Genomic DNA, 22066 nt, shown 5'->3' on the forward strand with positions numbered 1-22066 from the left:
AAATGCTGGCATACTTAAAAATGATTTTCAATACAATCTGTGCTGAGACTCTGGTAGTAATGAAGCCTCTTAGAGCTGAGAAACATTTGCAAAAGGTATGAGTAATAAAATGGAGAAGGAAATAATCTTGGGATTTGTGAGGTGCTGCTGAGTGGGACGGGTACTTAAGGTACTTAAGGATTTTGCTGCTGTTTTTAGAAAGAAATCTTCCCTAGCATTGTAAAACATAACAGTGTATAAAACTGAAGATCGCATTTTACTTTCCAAACCAAAGGCATTACAGCAGTGTTATTCTGCTCACGTGGAAGGTTCTAAGCGGTGCCATTTATCTGAACAATTTGCAACCACCGTATCACAGACAGATAAGGATAATTAATATGCACTTTTAAAATCAGGCCCCGAGGAGCTGTCGGGCTCAGTGTACGGCTCTGTGGCAGTGACTGACGCTACCACCAAAGGTGCTCTGCTCCTTCATTCCTTTATCAGCACAGCTCCGAGGCTGCACTTCGAGGCCCCTTTTCCCGAGGCAGGCCGCTCTGCACCCGTTGCGGTTGGCGCCCGCTGCGCTGTCCCGGCGGAGTTGCCGGCAGGTGGCGCTACAGGAGCACGGCGGACTCCGCGCCTGGCGTCTCCTTCTTTGCTCCTTCCGCTCCTCTCGTGCTGCGGTCCCAGCTGTGCGCCGCTGGGTGATACGCGTGCTCTGCTTCTGCGCTTTGCTTGCTTTGTTCCTCCTGAACTCATTCCCCCTATAGTTCAGTCAATTGACCGAAATTTAGAAATACCATTTTTTTTTTTTTTCCTTTTCTGTGTCCGTCATTCTCTATTAGCTCCGGAACAGTGGCAGTTGAATAATCTGCTGTGTTTGATGCATATGTTACCCTATTGGCTTCTCTTTGCATGTGGACTGCATGGACAGAAAGCTGAGATGAAGATGTGTGCCTCAGTTGCCGTAAGGGAAATTACAGGGGATAATGTATAGGGATTTGAAGTATTTTTGATAGTATTTGAAGGAGCAAATCTGATTACAGATGGCTAGACATCTCATTGATTAACTTTGCACTGCTCTTGCTACAGGCTTTTTTTAATGTTCAAATCTGAGAGTGTAAAGCCCCTAATACATCGTCCTGCAGCCCACATTCACACAGTGCAGTAACGTTAGACAAGTAGGTATTCATTCAGAAGTGTCAGAAACAGTGAGGAAAACAGAATTCTTGGGATGCTATTGCCAGCCAGTGACCCTGAAAGGACTGATGTGTGATAGCACTGTGCGACAGCTGGGTTGGGAGGCACTGCCAGGGGCTGTCTCTCTGTTGGGGAAAGGCAGCTCTTCTTGCAGTCTCACCCTCCAGGGTGAGAGTCATTTCTACCTCTGTGCTTTGGTTTTGTTCCTTAGGTACAGATGTTAAGGTGTGAACCTGCTTAGGGTTTTATATTTTTATGAGATGAGTGAGAAAAGTTGCAATCAACAATTACTTGTAAAGCTACTTTGGATAGGAAATCATCCAAATAACATTTTAATTTGTATTTGACATATTTATCATTCAAATCTTGCAAATTTAATGTTAAATATTGAACTCAGAGATAAATCAGTGATAGGTATTATAAAGAAGCAGTTTGCAAAGTAACAAATGTCAGGAAGGGTAAATTCAGCATCTGTTATCTGTTAGCTAATCTCGTGATTTATAAAAACAAACAACCAGTTAAATCTTCAATATAAAATTAGGAAATCCTTATTAATTAACACAGATGCGTTGTGGCTTGAGGCAAATGTCTTTTTAGGAAGATGTAAAAATAGCAGTGATAAAACACTGTGTATGAATCTGATAGACCACAGCAGCCCCACTGTTCCTGGGAAATAATGTATGTAATCAAGACAAGCCTTGGCAGACAGCCTTAAACCACAAGAAAATAGGAGTCCTAAGAGAGGAGTTAACAGACAGACTGTTATTCAGCGCTCAGGGTCCAGAGGCCACCAGGAGTATTATACAGAATACTGAACATGCTGAGAATTAATGGAAAATGCAAACTGGCTGGCTGAAGTACAAATGAATATCCTCTATGGGTATTCACATTTCCTTGCACTCTGCAGTGCTGTGAATCTGAGGTGGCTGAGGACATCGGTGCACTTCTGAAATAACTATTTACTTGGCACACCCAGGTGATCTTGCTAGTGAAGATAGGCAATTTAAACCCTGTCTGCTAAAAAGGCTGCAGGAATTTCCCACATAGGCAGAGCCACAATCTAGCCTCAAGTCATTGACCTTTCTGAGGTTCATGAATCTGCCACTGCTGGAGAAATGCCTCCAGGCATACCTGCTACCCTGCATCTCTTAGGTACATGAGAGTTGGTGTGAGCACTCCCAGGCCAGAAGCAGCAGGTATCTGCATTTTATTTTAAAGGAACTGAGGCACTCAAGAGGAGTCTGTAGGGTTGCTGGTTAGAAAAATCAAATTAGTCTGTAAAAAGCTGAGGGATCCATTTTTTTCAGAAAAACATTACATTACATGAGGATTTTGTTAGTCCTAAAGTAAACATCACCATGTAACATAGCATCATGTTTCCACTCTGGTGTATTTGTCAATTGTGTTCTTTTCATAATATCTGATAAAATTCTAGTGCTGGTTGAAATAGTCTGACTGAATTTGGTTGTCCTAGTCTTACACCATTGATCTTGTTTGGCCTTAAGTTGCACCAGGGTAAGTTTAGGTTGGATATCAGGAAACACTTCTTTACTAAAAGGGTTGTTAAGCACTGGAATAGGCTCCCCAGGGAGATAGTTGACTCACCATCCCTGGATGTGTTTAAAAACTGTTTGGATGTGGTGCTCATGGACATGATTTAGTGAAGGGTTGTTAGAGTTAGGATAGTGTGGTTTGGTTGTGGTTGGACTCAGTGATCTTTAAGGTCTTTTCCAACCTGAGTGATTCTATGTTTCTGTGATTTTACGTTTGCCTTCTCTTTGATCTGCATCAAAAAATCTTCAGTTATTAGAATGTCTATGCTATTTCTTTTTTATCCATCGTGCTTATGGCAATGCTTTATGAATGCTGGTCTGAATGTATTTATTTGTATGTATTATCACACTTCAGTATTGCTGGTTACTGTGTCTCAGAAAAAGGGCAAAGAGATATGGTGTGTGTGTAGGTGTACCAACCGTATATTTACTCTATCCAGTCCTGCCTGGAAGCACAGAAGATATAATAAAGTCCTGCTGAAGGGAAGCAGACCAGAACCTTTGGTTTCCACTGTAGAACGCAGTGACCTTACATGTTCCTAGCTAAGGATTTCAGGCATGGAATTTGTTTGGTTTTGTTTTAGGGGCAGTGGAATTTTGGGGGGTTGGAAATCTACTGAGGGCGTGAAAATACTACTTTTTGGTACACATCATTTTTTGTGACAGTCAGTGTGCTACGTTCCACCCCACTGAAAAGTATCCAGATTATGCAGGTGTTGGCTTCTGATGTTTTCTCACCACCAGAACAGCATTCTAGTGTGGGCAGTCTGCCACTTGGGAGTGCTGCCTCCAACATAGTCAAAAGCCAGATGTCCAGGATTAGGGGTACAAACAGGGCACACACAGCGGTACCTTCTCACAGTAGTACTCTCCTTGCCTCCAAGAGTGTGCTGTCTAGGAGTTCCCAGTCACAGATGGCTTTAATTGTGTTAATAGCTCTTGGTAAACTTCCGTTCTATGAATATGCCTGGTCTGTTCTAATATATGTAAACTTCTAGCTCTCTGAGATCTGTGATAAGTTTTGCAGACTTTATGTTGTGTGAATAAGCATTGCCTTCCCTCTCTTTTTTTTTAATTAAAAAAAAAAAAAAAGGTTCTGATCAGCTCAGATTTCTCTGTCCAATTTATTAATAAGTGTAAAAGACCGAAGAGTAGAAAACCTATTTAAAAGTCAACATATCAATTTTTTTTTTCTTCTGTTTTGTCAGTGGTAATTGCATCTAACACTAGTTAATTTTTTAAAAGCCTTGGTCATGAAATAACCTCAAAAAGAACATCAGAAATCTTGTATTTGATACAGAAAGTCCATGAGCAATGTATCCCGTTATGACAGACTGTGAAGAGCAGCAAGTGCCTGAGGAAGTTTAGTAACAAATTAGGAAGAAACTGGAATTTTTTAATGGGGTAATGGCGGAATACAAGAGCAATAGCTTGGAGACAGATTATGGATGAGGAATTTAGATTTTTGAGAAAATTAAACATTTTCCTTTTCTTTTTTAATTATCGTGGATAAGTCTGTTGTTAGTTATCACAGCCGAATAAAAATGCTGTGGTGAGAGATGATTTTATTTGTAATAGGTTCTTTAGTTCATAAGCCACAGTATCAGTTTTTGCTTGGTTTTGTTTGCATAATATTTAATGAGTGTCTGATTAAACCTTTATTAAGCCTTTTTCATGAAGCCTAATACATCTGCATGGTTGATTCTGCCTCTGAATTGAGACTATTCTATCACAGCTGCCCTTATTTATCATGAAATTTATTTCATTTGATAAATAATGTTGGCAAAATAATGTCTTCCTTTTTAAAGAGGATAACTCAGTGGTGTTAAAGCACTCAAAAAGACCCAAAGAGCTCACAACAAAAACCCAACCAACCCAAAACATTAAAACATAAGTTGATATTACATTATCATAGAGTTCAACACCATGAAAATACTTCTTATAAATGATCCTAGTTCATGTCTTGAAAAACGGTTAGATTTAGTCCTTCTCATTATGATAATTGAAATTTAACTCTGGTCATCACATAGCTGAAAAAAAGAAAAACTACTTATATGCCTTTATGCAAATCAATTATAACCAAGTAATATTAAACGTTTTTAAAATTAAAAATGATGATAATAATATATATATTTTTTGTTTTGTTTTCTTCAGTTTCCCTATAGGCCCCTCTATGTTAATTTTTTTCCCTCAGTAGTCACAGAGTCATTGTCCCCTCAATCTTAGGCATTGCAAAACATGATTGGACCCCAAGTTTGCTTCTCAGTGGGCGAACTGAAGCACCTTGTGCTTACCTGGTATGACAGAAGTCACAGCCAGCCAGAATTTGGTGCTAGTTTTCATTCCTGTGACATTCCTGTTTGCTGTCAAGCTACTAGTTTGCTGTCAGCTGGTCTTGTAGGTGGATAGTTCAGTTCTGTCCTGTATGTGCAAGGAATGCGTGGTCATTTTCTTCAAAGCATGAGAAGAAAACATAGGAAGAAAAACCCAGCTTGCCTACTTAGCTAATTCCTCTGCTCTTAGCTTTGCTACCTATGTATTTGTTAATTAAGGGGATGCATAGAGCTTACCTTTACAAAAAAAACATCTTTTTTTTACCACAGAATGCTGCCAGTTTTGCTACTGTCCAATTTTCCAAAATACTAATTTTGTCATAAAGCTTACTGCTAAAGAACGATTCCATCTACTGTTTCCAGAGCTGGCATATTGCCAGTGAAACCAGCTACCTGTAAAACAGGAAAACACCCATGGGAAGGCAATATAGTGGATAAACGAGGTTTATGCTGAAAGCCACTTCGTGCTTCTTGAGTTCTGGAACTATGTCATGAACTTCCTTGGCTAATTTCTTCCCCTCATATCTCAATTCAGTCTTCTGTGCATCGTAAACCTTGCAACACGTTCCTGTAGTATTTGCACACTGTCTAGCTTAATTTCACTTCTGTAATTATTCTCTTATGTATTGCCAAAGTCTGGATTTATGTAGCTGACAATGAAAACATTTGTGTGTCAAACCATCTGCATGCATAGCATGTATTTTCTGCTAGCCTGCTTCAGTTTGTGTGGCAAGCATGGGAATATGGAAGATAGCACAGTATTGAAAACACACTGAAAAACAGTGATTATAGTGTCAGTTGTTGCACTTGAAAATGGGATAATCAATATTAATAGGCAAATCAGAAGCTAATGCCTTCCTGTCAGGATTTGATGTGTCACTACAGAATTTCCCAAGTGACACTGCTGTCATGGAAGGGCTCAAATGAATTAGAAAAGAAAAGTACTGCTTGTCTTTCTAGGATGTCACTTGGAGTACTGGATGATAATGGTATTACCCTTAGCTGAAATAATGATAGAAAACAAAATTGCCATTGCCATAAAATTGGAAGTTATGTGTTTTTTTTTCTAAAGCTATTTCATTCTCGTTTAGCCATCAGATGAACATAAAGAAAATCCAAATGATTTTGACTCTATCAAGTAAATGCTAAGAGCACTGACAGATTTTATATAAAAATAAGGATGTCAAAATGGTATGTAAAATTTTCTCTACCTTTCTTGGCACATGCATTCTTTCTCCATTTTTTAAATATTTACGTTAACATTGCACTTTGCATAAAAGTGAATCTTTGAAATAAAAGTATGAAAAACTAAAAATTGCACACCACATTGCTTTGCGTGACTTCTGTTTTATGAAGTGAATAACCATTATATGGCTATCTTACCTGAGGGTTGGACCTGTTCTTGCACAGGTTTCAATGACAAATGTTACTGTTTTATGTAACCCAGAAATAATGCTTTTTGTTTTGTATGACACACAATTACATAGAAAATTCACTGTCAAGTGATACAGACAGAAAGCAATACCTTTGTCCATTACATATTCTTCTACTTTAGTCATACCCTAAAGCTTTACATGTATAAAGTTCTAATAGTCATGTACACCACTGCCTTTCTTGGAAACAGAATAATTTAGTGTGAAAGGGAAGGCAGGAGGATATCTGGTCCAGTCCTTCTCTCTCCCAGAGCAGAGATGATGAATGTGAAATAGAGACATGGATTAAATAAAGAATGTAACAGTTTTTCCATGATTACCGTGTTTGAACATTGCTCTGTTGCTTGGGTGTGTGGTCCATCATCGGGTGATAACGCATTAAGGAAAAATGTGTTCATCTTTTAACACTTAGATAAATTATTTTAGTTCCCAGTGAACCATGTCTGTGTTGAGATGTATAGTTTAACGTGATGTAAATAAGGAAGAGATTTGTTGAAATGGAAAGCGTTATAAATTTGTGTTGTCAGAGTATTTCAACCTGCTTACTTGTTATAAGTAAGCTGGGCGTAAAATCTGTTGAAATTATGTTTCTTAGCCTATAAGCAAGTGCTTTAAGGTTTCTTTCAACTTTGTGTAGCCTTTTTTTCTATAAAAATTTGTTAATATTCCCTACTGTTTGTAGTGCTGCACAGATATTTGAAATTAATAGCAATTAAGGAAATCAACAAATCTTTGAATTCAAATTTGATTTTCCTTTTCTTTTTTCATTACCAGTTGCTCTTCTGATTGCCATATAATGAGAAATATTACAGATGATTGTATTTTAAAGTAAGAACTGTTTAAATAGTGAGATCATGTGTTAATAACTTTCAGAGTTACCAGGGAAAATCTCATTGCTTAAATAATGCATCAGAGCATCAAGTCCAAGGGCAATGATAAGGATTTACATGTTTGGAGTTAATATAGTAGGGGAGAGGTTATTTTATCTTTTATAATTTGTTTTTCCCTCCCAATCTATATGTATACATACATATTTAAAAAACATTGCATTTCTAACAATGTTTTTTGTTAGTGTACCAGTACTATATTTATTAGCTACTGATTTGTTTTTCTTTCTTTGTCAAAATTGCTGTGTGTAAAAACAAATCAGTGATCAGAGTGAAAGAGAAATTATCGTTCACAATGTAGCTGATAACTTTTCAACAGAAGATTCTTAAAGAATGTGTATTTCTGAATGAATGAGAATTTAATTCTTCTTGAACTGCTGACTAGCAGTTGTTCTGAGATCTGTGGTAAAAGCGTCAATTGAAAGAATATTTAAGGTGTGATAGGATCATGGTATGTTCCAGGTCAAAATCACAGTTTGCATATGACATTGCTTCAATGAGAGAAATAAGCCTGCAGAAGGACTTCATCACGTTATTCTTCTTGCTCTCCTTTATCAGTTCATCTGCAACAGAAGTGCAAGGCTTACCAGCTTGACATAACAGTTGCAATTTTCTATGCCCACCTCAGTGTAGAGTATGGTAGAAAATTCAGTACAACAAAAAATCTGTTATATATAATAAATACATACTTGTTTTGCAATAATTTAATTTATTGTTAGCAATAAATGTCAATCCCTGGTCATTGCACTGCGAGGAGACTTCTGAAACTATAAAGGTTTAATCACAGGCTATGGATGGTCCAAGGAGAGCCAAAGTGACATTAAGCAGGCAGCCTCAGTTCTGCTGATTCCATTTTTGCATGCTTAACTTTGCAACAGTCTCTTCTGCGTGTATATAGAAGAAAGAGGCACATCTGTACCAGGGTCTGGGTTTGTGAGTGGCTCATTTACTGAATGCTTATTGTTCTTGGGAAGTTTAAATGAAAAGTGTGCTTTTCATAATATATTGTCTCACTGTTGTTGCTCTTTGGCTTTGTACAAATTTTGGACATCTGATTTAATGTTCTAGATTTCTGTGTTTGACACTTAGTTTGTTAGGAGTTGTGATTACTAGAAGTTTTGCAAAAACAATTTATTGAATACAGTTAGTGAATTATTCATTTAAAATATGCAAATCACTATTATTTAATACAATGAGGAAAAAACATTTCTGAGACAGTATTTACTAGAGATATGTGCATAAAGACATGTGTTTTGGTATTTGAGTAGCTTGGATGCTGACAGATATGAGACTTTGCTTTGTGCCTGACAGTTCCAGCCACATTGCGTGCATTGTGCTTCTTTACAAGAAAGTGACATTTTCTGTACCAGAGCATGTTGCATAGCGGGTGACAATTTATTTCCAGTATGAATATTAAAGTAGTGGTACTTGCTTAAACATTCACATTTGTTAAAAAATAAGAGTGAAAAATAACCAAATGTGACTGTTTCACTGTTCTGAGGGTACAGGGCAGAGAGTAGAGCAGGATGCTCTCTGTATAAATAGCAACAATGTGAAGTATAATGTAAAATCAGTATCACTTTCTGTTTTTTTCTACCTGCCCCATTTATAATTAATTGCTTGTGATTGCGTGGTGAAAGGATCTCTACCATTATCTATATCTTTAATTGCTATAGTGCATTCCTTTAAGAAATGCAAAAGGCTTCTAAGGTTGAAAAAGTCAAAATTCATATGTGTAAACAGTGAAACAAACAAAGAAACTTTTTTGGGTAGGATTACCACAAGAATCACAAGAATCACAAGGTTGGAAATGACCTATAAGATCATCCAGTCCAACTGTCTCCTCATCACCATTGCCACCACAAGCACTAAACCATATCACGCAGCACGTCATCCAGATGCCTCTTGAACACTGCCGGGGACGGTGACTCCACCACCTCCGTGGGCAGCCATTCCAGTGCCTGACCACTCTGAGAGAAAAAGTTCTTCCTTATGTCCAACCTGAACCTCCTCTGATATAACTTGCGGCCATTGCCCCGTGTCCTGCTCGTTGCCTGGGAGAAGAGGCCAAATCCCTCTTCACCACAAACTCCCTTCAGGAAGTTGTACAGTGCAATGAGGTCTCCCCTGAGCCTCCTCTTCTCCAGACTAAACAATCCCAGCTCCCTCAGCCGCTCCTCATAAGATTTGTGCTCCAGACCCCTCACCAGTTTTGTTGCCCTTCTCTGGACACGTTCCAGGGCCTCAATGTCTTTCTTGTAGTGAGGGGCCCAAAACTGAACAAAATACTCGAGATGCGGCCTCACCAGTGCTGAGTACAGGGGGATGATCACCTCCCTGCTCCTGCTGGCCACACTATTTCTGATGCAGGCCAGTATGCCGTTGGCCCTCTTGGCCACCTGGGCACACTGTTGGCTCATGTTCAGCCGAGCATCAACCAACACCCCCAGGTCCTTCTCTTCTTCACACTCATCCAGCCACTCATCCCCAAGCCTGTAGCGCTGCATGGGGTTGTTATGGCCAAAATGGAGGACCCGACGCTTCGCCTTGTTGAACCTCATCCCATTCACCTCAGCCCAGCGGTTCAGCCTGTCTAAATCCCTCTTCAGGGCCTCCCTACCCTCAGGCAGATCAACACCACCTCCCAGCTTGGTATCATCTGATTAAAGGATTTTCAAACAATTCTCACCCTTCTGGTTCCTACCACGTCTGTTCTCTTTCAGAGCCTGGAGGTCTGCTCTTCACTCCTCACTGATGTTACTCAGCCTTTTCAGGTCCCTTTGCGACTATTATTTAATGCCCTTTTGATGCCTGCCTCATTTAGTGGCCTGCTACCGAGCACTGCTCACTTTGAGCATCTCTCTTCTTGAGCCTGCTCAGCTGATCAGAGCAGGGGAAGTCTGCTTCCTCTCTGGAGGCTGCACCTCACCATACCTGTGAAAGGAGGTTAAGACTCAAAAGCAATGTGGTTCTGGAGTTTGTTGTGTTTGAGGCAGCTATCAGGAGATTTTGTGAGATGAGTGAAGAAGTGTATTTAAATTGTGGATTGTAAGGCTTGCTCTGGGGACTACACAAGGTTAAGAGATTCAAGTTTCCTTCATTTTTTCTTTTACATTTGCTTTCCAGTGCCTTCTTGGAAATACCGTGTTTTTATGTAGCTGTATTTTTTGCAAAGAAGTGTAAGGCTAATTTTGGTTTTAGGTCCACCAGTGGAAGTCAATGGAGTCTAAAGAAGTTGACAGTTTCGACAGGACAGAAACTGAGCAGGGAAAGTGTGACCCTTATTTTTATGCATACAAGGCAAAATCTGCAGATGATACCAAATGGTTCAGCACTATCGACTTCAGTGAATGCCAGGCTCTGTAAATTGCTAAGTGAAATCAATGTACACATAGTAGGGTATACACAGGGGGATTTTACTCAGTGAGTTTAAGTGCACTGAATAGCTTTTTGCTGCTGATTGTTTAAACTTCCTGTGTGAATTTGTTATCAAACTTCTGCCGTATGCATTTTTCTGAGATGCTTACTGATATAAATTAAGACGCATTGTGGCCACTGCAGAAATACATATATATATTTTTTCTGTTGTTATTGTTTGGGTGTTATTTTCTTTCTGTGTGCTAATTGGTATGTGGATATTGGATTTGCAGTATTATATTTCTGCAGATATTCACAGTCATTATATTGATTGAAATTATATCTAGAATAATTAAGCTCTATTTATTTCCTTTCTGTACTCAGATGGTATTGACTGGGTAATAAATCACTGACTTTTTTCAGCAGATATAAAATTACAGTATACTGAGAATTTCTTGTAGAGTATTCCAGTTGTTGCCAGTCTTCCTTCTTCCCTTCTTCACCTTATCACTTAGATTTTTAAACCTTTCCTGCTTTTTAGTCTGCAGTGTTGAATTATAGCTATGATCTACTGACCTGACCTTACTGAGATTTCTCGTTACCTCAGTACTTCAACTTTTACTGTTGAAATTCTGGTCTTACTGCTTTTTTGGCCTAATGAGCTTCCTCACTATCTTCTTCACCTTGCTTTTCTTTTCTCTATTAGAAATTCTGTTGTAAGTTTGAGGTCCAAGGAAGTAAAAAATCCACTCCTCAGTTACTCACACCTCTGGTGACATTTCTTATCATAGGAGGAATATGAAGAAAGGGACTGTCATGATCCCCCCTGCACTTCAGGCACTTTAGTGGTACTATTCACAGTAAGCTAAGCAATTTAACTAACATAGTGTAACATACTCTTTGCTGATCATTGACCATTATTTTTCTTTTAAAAATGCCTTTGGCTTAGAGGAATCTAGGAAGGTATCATTTACAAAATATCTCCAAGGAGAATATTCCTCTGCAGTCTTATATTTGATATTTCTGAACCTTGACAGCTGCTTTAAGAGTATTTTGTACCAACACTCTGTGAGAGCAGCTGGGGAATTTTTTATGACAGTTTAAAAGGTTCATTTGGGGATAAACGAAATCAGAACGTTTCAGTAAATCTGTCTGACACTTGTGACATTGAAGTTGGTAGCAACTTTTAATCATATACATTTTTTTTCTGCTCATGAAAGAGTAAAAGAGATATTTCAGGATTTCTATAAAAATATCACATGTGCATTTATAAATTTAAGCTCACTTTATGTCCAGTATGTTTTTCTTATACAGCTTATTACATCTATTTTCAAATGGGGAATTGCATGAGTTTCCTAGAAGATGAAAACTTTTCTATAACCCTTCTAACAACATTCCCAAAACACTTCACTAAATTCAGAATAGAGCGTGATGCCTGTTCAATATTTTTACAGTTTCATATAAAAAACAATCATGAGAACATTACAAGGCCATAATACTGTTATTTCCAATACCTAGGAAGCATTGAAGATGAAATGTATTACTGTATTACAAAAGATGCCTTTTGTTTGAGGCTACTACATTGCTTTCATTGACAAGAAGTGGTAAAGCAAAGCATGTTATCTATGTTATTGCAACTGCAACCTGCATTTAATTTTTTAATTCATGTCAGAAAAAAACTTGCAAAATAATAAATCTTTTAGTTTAAAGATATGGGTGATACCTGGAGTGAAAAAGTGCTTTCATGGTATAGATATGCACATCTACAACTTCATACTCATCTGCAAATTGTCTGAAGCTCTCTTTGACACAATGAACTCTGCAAAGAAACAGATTGCTGGGGAAGAAATATCAAAATGAAGAGAAAATGGGATGAGACTAAGTCTGACAGATGGCAGATTTTGAATATTCAGTATGCCATGAGACATGGCTGATAAGGTAAATAAATTCTAAACCCAATGAAACTCTTATTCATCCAGATGAAATCTCACATCTCAGGAATTTTAGAATCTTCTACCTAGTAGGTAGGTTAGAAGCAAACATTACACCTTTTTATCAGAAGCCAAAGGTTGACTTTTTCAGTGAAAACCGTAAATTAAAGACTAAGTTGAGTTAAATTATAACCCAGAATAATAAGAATAAATTAAATTAATCCATAAATTAAAGAGTAGTTGCTATATCAAGAGGTAATACCAAGAAGGGAATCATACCTATACCTTCACACTTCTTGATATTTTGAGTAGAAGAGGAATGACCAATTTATTGAACCTTAAAATCCTCTGTGCACTGGGATGTTGTCAGCTACGAAGAAGGGAAAGCATGAATATTTCATATCTCTTTGGCATTCAACCTGTTTTGCATAGATGGCAGCTGGAGGTTCAAACAGAGCATTATTGCTCCACCACTGTCGCCATGTTTTAGCAGGTAAATAATGCATGAACTAAGAAGTGTTGACAAGGCAGATAGTAATGATAAAATCCTGTCTTCTCGAAAAGCACCAAGGAATGACTTGCATCAGTCTTATTTATTTCCTTTAACTCTTCACAGAATGTTCATAGATGCAGTGTGTTACTAACCTAAGAAATTAACAGAAGCAGCATGTGGAAGCTGAATAACTCAAGTAGTTTCAAAACCCTAATATTTATATATATACTGAAAGGGAATCACTGGCAAACTTTCCATCTTAAAATTGTAAGAATTACTAATCCCCATTGTTTGACATGCTAGATCCTAGATTTATGCCAGGGGAAACAAACTCTTTCATATCATAATCCAAACTGCCCGGTTCATTCCAGGTTCACTACTAAAATCTCTCCAGTTTTCTGTAATTCAGCCACCCATAACTGAAGGCTGATGGCTGGCTGCAGTAAAATCCTTTTACGTGGAGATTTATTTATTTATCAATCTCTGTATTTATTTATTTAATCCAGGGGGCATTCTAGACACGCTGGCTAGCTAAGCAGAGAACACACTGGCAGGTGTTTTTAAATTGACTATGTCAGAATTTTTGCATGGCATGACATCTGATAAAAATATTGAGGGAACCAAACTGATAGCACTGGTTTTATACAGCACAAAGCATGTTAAATTGTTAGTCCTTAAATACAAAGATGAAAATAATGGTCAGTATAAAGTGGACATGCACCAAGTGAGGATCAGAAACTTCACTAACACACTCATGTTCACTGTGTTTGGCAAGAAAGGGGAGATCATTTTGTGGCTTCATTTTTTTAATTAATTTTTTTTTTTTTTTTAAATCATTCTATTGCTGTTCATTACTCACAGCCTGCTTAACCCAGAAAGGTTAATATGTTGAGCTGGAGCTTTGTTTCCTGTTTCGTTTGCTACATCACTCTCTGTAGTGACATCTGCATACATTTACTAGCCCAGTACATTGCGTATTATCTGGCAGCATATTTAATTACTGGTCAAGCATCACTTTTTAATATTGCAGCCAAGCAAAAATGTATTTGTTCCAGTAGCAGTTTTAACACGAGTCTGTAATATCTGAGCCTCCCTAGAGAACTCTTACAGCCAGGGCTAGCCTATAAGTAGCAGCCGCTTTGTTGCAGCCCGAGGTATCGACAGATGCTTCAGACTGGCTGCTTAATACGCTGTACCTGCTGTGAATAGAAAATCACTAAGGACTGATGGGGCGTTCTTTAGACACAGATAAGCTTTACTGGTTTTCTTCGTGTCTCATATTAGGAGATTTCAATGTTTGTTTGTTTGTTTGTTTTCCCCTTTCTCTGTGGTGTTTTTTAGAACTTTTTTCTTTCTTTGAGACATGCAAGATTGAGCATTGACTTAACAGCATTACCGTATTAGGCACATGTAGTGCAAGTAATTCATTACAATGGTATCAATTTCCCACTAAAGAAGAGAATGATTTCTTTAAACCAAAGAAACAGAAAGCAGCAGTAATGACAGTCAGAATGTGACAGGATCAACAAAAACATGAGCAACACAATAGTGTGGATTAAACTGTTCAGGATTAGAGTAAGCACTAACTGTCTAGTAGCTGGATCACGTAAGTTAAGACAGTAAAGTGTATCACAGTCACTGGACATGTGAGATTGTTCTTTATGATGAAACTTCAATGTTGAGCTCCAGGGACTGGAAATCCAGGTCTGTAAACAGAGAATGAACAAACCTCTCTTCTCCCTAGGAACTATGGTTTCATGATTGGTTCCTTATGAAGCATTGGATTGTGTTGAAGTCTGTGGCTAAGCCCTATTGACTCTATCTGAGGAGTCAGAAGCATATTCTGCGAAAAAGGGACATGTTTAAAAAATAAGATAAAAGATAACAAAAATCTACCATTCTATAATGAAGAAATCGGTAAAGGGTCTTCTGGAGTGAAGTAAAAAAATTGAAGGTTAATGGACTGTTGTTTCCTGCCAGCCTCAGGAGCTGATCTCACACAGCCTAGTCTGAGCTGGAAATCAGACAGTTGCTAAGACTCAGGAATATGACATCCCCTCCTCCTCCCATCTGTTTTACTACATTTATTTGTTGCCTGAGTTAGAAAGGGACTAAGTTCTGTTATGTTCTCTGTTAGAATTGCATTGTTACTGTTGAAGCCGCAGTGCTGAAGCTGGCCTGGCAGAGGTCAGTCCACTACAGCATTACAGCTGCTGATATCATTGCTTTCTTTATATAGCAGACTCTAAAAGTTATTGGAAGCTGCTTTTTATTGTGATGCATATATGACGCCATTGTCAAGACACTGATTTATCATCCAGCCTAATGGCTACTTCTAATAAGATTTGCAGTTTACTGCCAGAAGTTATGAGATCAACATGTTCTAACAGAGTAAACAGGTGAGAACTAGGCTTAGATATGCACTCCATTAAAAACAGAACATGATTCTTCCAAATACAAGGACGCATACAATAGAACTACTTCAGTTACTGTTGTGTGAGATTATTCCTGTTTGTACGTAGAAGCTTGTAGAAACTGCTGTCCCATGGGGATGATTAATTTCCTGAAATATTTGTGGTGTGCATATACATTGTAAAGGAAATTGAGAAGAAGAGGATAAATGTAGTGTCCATACTGCTCTTGTGCATTCAGCAGGCTACAGTCACGATAGTTTATTTTCTATTTCTCATAAACAAACCGTTAATTTGTACAAAAATGAGACTATGTTAAAGTGACTACTAGTAGGGGCACATAAAAGTGTTGTTACATTTGAGAACTGTTGAAAATTAATTTTCTATTGGTGAAAAAAATGTGATGAAGGGAAATGAAAACTGATACATGAATACTGATAAATATAGTAGCACATACAATTATGATAATTGTTTGTCTTCAAAATGAAGATAAACTGCTTTCCCAACGCTATTGCAGTCACTGGCAATTTACAGATAATACAGTATTCTTTTTCTTTTCTTCTCTAAGTATTTTTTTTTCTTACAAATAATTACATGAAGCTGCAGAGGCCCAAGAAATTGACTTTTTTTTTTTTTTTTTTTTTTTTTTTTTAAACTGCATTACCATTTAGAGTGGAATTTTTCGTTGTTGTTAGTGGCAAAATCCAGCTTTATGCAATCTCTTCTGATCTGATTCGTAAAGGGAAGATTTTTAACATGATGACTGTTTGTTGAGTCAGATTGGCATTAAACCTTTTCCTGAAGTCAAAAAAGCCCCAACTTCTATTATTTGAAGAATTAGTAGTGCAAATAATCAATAGTGAGATGGTAATTGCAGTGCAGAGCTGAGTTATTTCTCCTATGAAATGTTGGTGAAGATTTAGGCAAATTAGGGATAAGAAATTTATATTCTAGATGCATTTCAGCATCGGGTCATTTGCATAATTCAAGAGAGCACGATTGAAAAGCCTTGTGAATCCAATACTATGCAGAGATGTCAGTTACATTCTCTTGGTTTGCTTTGAAACAAGACCTTTCTATATTTAAAGATATGTATGACAGCTGACTGTGCCACTGAGGCTCATTTAGGGGATTTAGAAAGGAAAAAAAGAAAGGAGCAGCACACTTCCATATCTGATGGGTTGGCGACTGGGCTGCAGGAGCTCTGACTGATGTGCTGGTATTTCCACTTTGCACATCGTAATTGTGGATCAAGAGAAGGATACAGAAACACAATTATCCCCTAACCATAAGCTTCAGAAGCAGTGAAATATTAAATATTAAACTAAAGCAATGAAACAAACAAACAAAACATAAAACTACCAATCATCTTTTTGGAATAAATAAACTGTCTGATAGTAGAAAATAGTGTTGGTAATGTGTGCAGCTCTTAAGGGAATGGTGTTCCACCATGCACAGCAATTTTTGTTGTTCATCAAGGAAGCAAATATTGTTTTACTATAACAAATTGTGCCATTTGTCCTAACATAACAGTTGTAATGGAGACCTAAGACATGTCTACAATGTATTTAGTAATTGCCAATCTTGACTGAGGCCAATGCTCATTCACAGTAGTATCCTGTTTCTTATAGTGACTGATTCCAGCTTTTGCAGAGGAAAGCTGTAGGCATTCACAAGATATTCAGGAGACATGGGAATTTTGTCTAACCATCAGGTTGTAGCTGATTCATATCATGAATATTAAAAAAGCGGAATTATGTCATTAGAAGTCATAAGAAGACTTGCAGATATCCCTAAAATCCACTTGAAAATGGACATCTCCCTAAAAGCAGAAGTTAATCCAGTGTAATATCTTTCTTTGGAAGCTATTTCATATTGTGGTGAGTGTTTCAAATGGAGCAGGACTTTGAATTCACAGTTTCATGGTTTAGTGAAATGCTAAATGCTCATTTAATACTTCGTGATGTGCTGGAGGTCTTGTAGAAAAGCCATGGTGGAATTCAGAAAAGAGCAGTGGTTTCCTTTTCTCAAGCCCTATGCTGTGCTTCCCATCCAGTTTCGTAATTTGTTGCTACAGAACACTGACAGCAACTATGTTTTCTGACCATATAATAACTATAGCTGCCCTGCATTTAGGCAGGTAAAGAGAGTAGATCTATAGTCTTTCTTTGTTCATTCAAGCATCATGGCAAGGCACCCAGAGGCCACCACTTCAATTCATCCTGCAAGAAGCACCTAGAAATGAGGATTTGTGTCCTTAGGGTGATGCATTGGGCTCTGCATGTGCAGATGACAGCTCTGAGGAAGAGCTACAGTGTGGAGATGCTCTGGGTGCCTGCAAATATTGCCACATAGAAAGCAGCATTTTCTTCAATCACTATCCTTAAGTGTCAAGTCCTTTAACATATTAGTAGTTACGCACCAATTAGAGACAATAAATTAGCATGCTGGGCATCTAGATGTCCCAAGGCAAAGTCAAAGAAACTGTTTAACTGTACCCTTGAGGTCAATTAGTAGGTAAAACTTACTTATGAGGAGTTACCATCATTAAATGTTTCAGATAACTCCACTGAGTGTGTGTTTGAAAGGCTACCACTGATGGTCAGTAGTTGCAGACAGAAAGCTGAGAGCATGCTGTAAAGGCAAAATAGCCCAGTACCATGAAATGAAGAGGAGAAAGACTGGATTGCCCAGATAAGACAAACTAGATGAACAAACTGCCATGTAAAGAAAAGCATTTACTTTTCTCCCTTTATAGCATGTTACACAATGTGATAGAGAAAATTTACATTCTCCTGGAGATGAATACAGTGAATATTTTCAGAAACACTTTTCATGAATGTGAAAAATTAGTGTACTTTTCGTGCTGTTCTCATAAAATTTGCATCTGTTGAGGTCCTGTTTTCAGAGTAAGAAATATGGGTTGGAATTAGCAATTTCTTCTTTTTTTTTTTTCTTTTAATAAAGTGTTTAATGTAATGTTGTGATTTAGAATATGAATCCTGTCATGGCTAGTTATGGAATATGTTGTCTGTAGAAAAAGTATTTTCTTCTTTTTTTTGCTGCATGTTATGATTTGAGTAAAATGCTTGTGACTGAGGTATTGAATCCCTCTTCCTTGATATCATGAAATTATTCTGTCTCCTTTAAAACATTTTGCAGACTGCTTAGTTTTCAAAAGCATGGGTTGATGTAAGCCTTGGGATGTGGAAAAGAGGATCCTTTGAGGAAATGGCAAGGAGAATGGTAGCTTTATGTAACACAAAGTACACTGGATGCATAAAGAGAGCAGTTGTCCCTTTCCCTGGCATTTCTTAGCACATTACCAGTAACCTACCTGTAAGATAAGAAACAGCAGTTAGATTTATTAATTTTCTTATGCCAAAAACCAACCAAACAAGGGAGCTGACCAAAAAACAAACAAAGAAACAAAGAAAAAAAATGATATTTGGTAATTTCTGAGTAATCTCTCAGAAAAATGCAACTATGTATCTAAAAAAATAATATTTTTTTACTGCTTAATGTTTTATTAATGTAGAGAGCAGTAACATTCAATTAAAAGGCTTACATACCCAGAAAAAAATTTCCAGTAGAGTTTTTTCAGTCCCTTTTAAAAGCTTTTGCAATGTAAGAGGGGAACCTGTTAAAACTGCATAATTTTTTATATGCTGCAGAGCCTAGTCACGTTTGGTCTGTGGTTAAAAACAAAGTACTAATGAAAGTACTCATGTATTCAAAGTACATAGGTATTATATTCATTATGATCTTGAAATTAACTGATGCTAAATCTTCAGTCTTCTTGTGGTATGGTTCTGTGCTGGTTCTGTGTTATTAAATACCTTTTGGAAGATTTTTTGTTTTCACTGCAGTGAATTAGAGATAAAATTAATTAGATTAATTTCTCCTGTGAAATGATTCTTTGGAAATTCTGCTTTTCATAAAAATGAGTACATTAATATTTTCCATAGTAATGCCAATAACTATAATTTCACACAAAATTTACCATGTTACTTGGAATAATCTACAAATTCATGTTCTCAAACACATCAAATCCACAGTGAGCTTTGTATCAGTCCCATAAACAATACCCGTAAAAATTTCAAAAATAATACAAAGTTAATTAGGAGTGCAAGTCCTACAGAAAGTTCAATTAACATTCTGTAAAATTTTAACTGAGATAACAGCAGATTTATGTCTCTGTGTATGATGGAGAGGTGATCACTGATGCTCTGATACCCTTTGTTTTTGAAAAAAATTCCCTTTCCTTCTGCTTTTCTATTTTTGAAGCTTCAAATTTAGTTTAATCTTACTGAAATTCTTAACAGGAACATATAGTGGCATACTGAAATTTATCAGTAAATTTAATGAAACATGCATTTTATCTTTCCACATTGTTAGTTGTTTAGTAGCTAACATAGTGAATTTGTTTTCTTAAAGGATTCAGAATTGAGGATTCTTATTCCAAAAAACAGGATATTTTGAGAATGAGGGAGAAAGAGGTCATTTCTTAAGATAATATTATGGAGGGCACCACAGAAAGTACAGAGTTTTCTTTTATGCATTTTGCTTAATGTAAACTTTGAGCACATTGTAATATTTATTGAAGTGCAGATTCTTTAGTTCTCAGCATACAATTGAAATTTTTCACAGGGAAAGGGTGAGGAGTAGTAAGTGGATGAAGGTTGCATCATGAGTAATTGTAATTAGATATTAGGAATAATAATTTTAAGAATGATCAACATTGGAACAGGTTGCCCAGGCTTACTTTGGAATCTCCATCAAACCCTCCTGGATATAATCCTGAGCCACCTCATCTAAGTTTAAATTAGACACTGCTTGGAGAGGGCACTGAAGCAGCTGACCACCATAGTTTCCTCCCAAGCTAAATTGTTTTTTAATTCCTGAGTTTGATTTGGAATTTGTTTGGAGTAATGTACCTCTTTGGTTATAAAAAATATTGAAACAAAATAGCATCTCCAGAACAAATTCTTCCAACTCCTGAAAGGGAACCATTATCCATTTTGAGGGAAAAGATGTCAGGACATAAAGACCGGAGTGAGAAAACAAATAAAAGTCATTGTTATCACAACAGTCCTTTGCCTTTCAGTGTTGAGCACAAGATAAAGTTTCTATAATATCCACAAGTGGCAATTAAAAAATAGAATAAGGAAGGATAAAGTCCATAGATTCCATTAACAGAAAAGATATGAAGTGTTGACAATAAATCAATAGATATATTAAAAAAAAAAAAAAAAAAAAAAAAACAACCAGCAAAGGAAATGTTAAGAGGATGACTCATTTTAGTGAAAGTGACAAATGGTCCCAACTTAATAACAAATATGAGCTTAATAACAAATATCAAATGCTGCTGAGAAAGTACATTTTGAAAGCAGAGATCAGTATTACCTCTTAGACTCAAAGCAAGAAATATAGAATCAATGTTAGTATGTCAGAGGACTGAAATTTCTTAAAGTGCGGAAAAACCACAAGAGTAGACAATAATTATGTAATTCTATCCTAGAGCTGTAACTTCAAAAATAAAACCACCAGAATTCATGTTCTTATTTTTCATAATGGCACAGTAGTTCTCTTTATCTTTATGGACTGACATTCATCCCTTTCAAAAAGAACAAATCTCTACATATACAGATACATGACTGGTGTAGCTTTATGTCTCCAGGCTTGGATCTACAACCATTATTGATACCTGGGAGAGATCTGCTTTCCATTAGAAATACCTAAATTCACTTTTCTCGGCCATTCTTCTTGCTTTCAGGTGAACACCCCCATTCAGTTGAAGTCTTGTGTAGAATCTGATGACTGCACTGATGACTGCACTCTTTTAACACTGGAATCTAAACACTTACAGCAAAACATCTTAATCTGAAGCAGAATTGTAAAACCATAGAAGAGTAGAGGCTGGAAAGGCACCCTGGATGTCATCTGATGCAAACTCCCTGCTCAAGTAGGGCCACATAGAAGCTGGTAGAAAGTTAAATACTGACTTTCTACTGGAGTATATGTTATACTGAAGAAAAAAAAAAAAAAGAAAACAACAACAACAACAAAAACAAACCCACAACTATTATTTCAAAATAGCGAAGGATTTGAAGTAGAGAACTCTCAGATATGACAGATAAGGAGTGACAAAGCTTTCCCATGATGTTTTTATGGCCAATTATAGCACATTAGGAAGATAGACTTGTAGTGTTTTGTTGTAAACGCTTTCAGTTAGACAAAACTTAGACAAAGACTTTATCAAGGACATGAGATAGTCCTGCATTCTTCAGCTTACAAATAAAGGGACTGAGATAGTTGTGGAGGTTGTGCTGGGAGGCTAACTGAAATCTATGAATTCACAAATGATGTGGAGAAGATGAAATTGAAATTATTCTATGCTTCACTTCAAAATGCTATTTGCAAAAGTGGACACAGGAACAAAGAAATAGATGTTGATAATATAATATTTTGTGGGAGGGGGGTTGC

At 37.1% G+C, this 22066-nt stretch overlaps 1 protein-coding gene across 7 annotated transcripts in view; it reads left to right on the plus strand.

Moving 5' to 3' along the window:
- Nucleotides 1-22066, plus strand: part of CACNA2D1 (calcium voltage-gated channel auxiliary subunit alpha2delta 1) — a 356904-nt gene that overhangs the window by 135629 nt on the left and 199209 nt on the right. The window lies entirely within an intron of this gene.

The sequence above is a fragment of the Lagopus muta genome, chromosome 1 (genome assembly GCF_023343835.1).
Source record: "Lagopus muta isolate bLagMut1 chromosome 1, bLagMut1 primary, whole genome shotgun sequence".
Lineage (NCBI taxonomy): Eukaryota > Metazoa > Chordata > Aves > Galliformes > Phasianidae > Lagopus > Lagopus muta.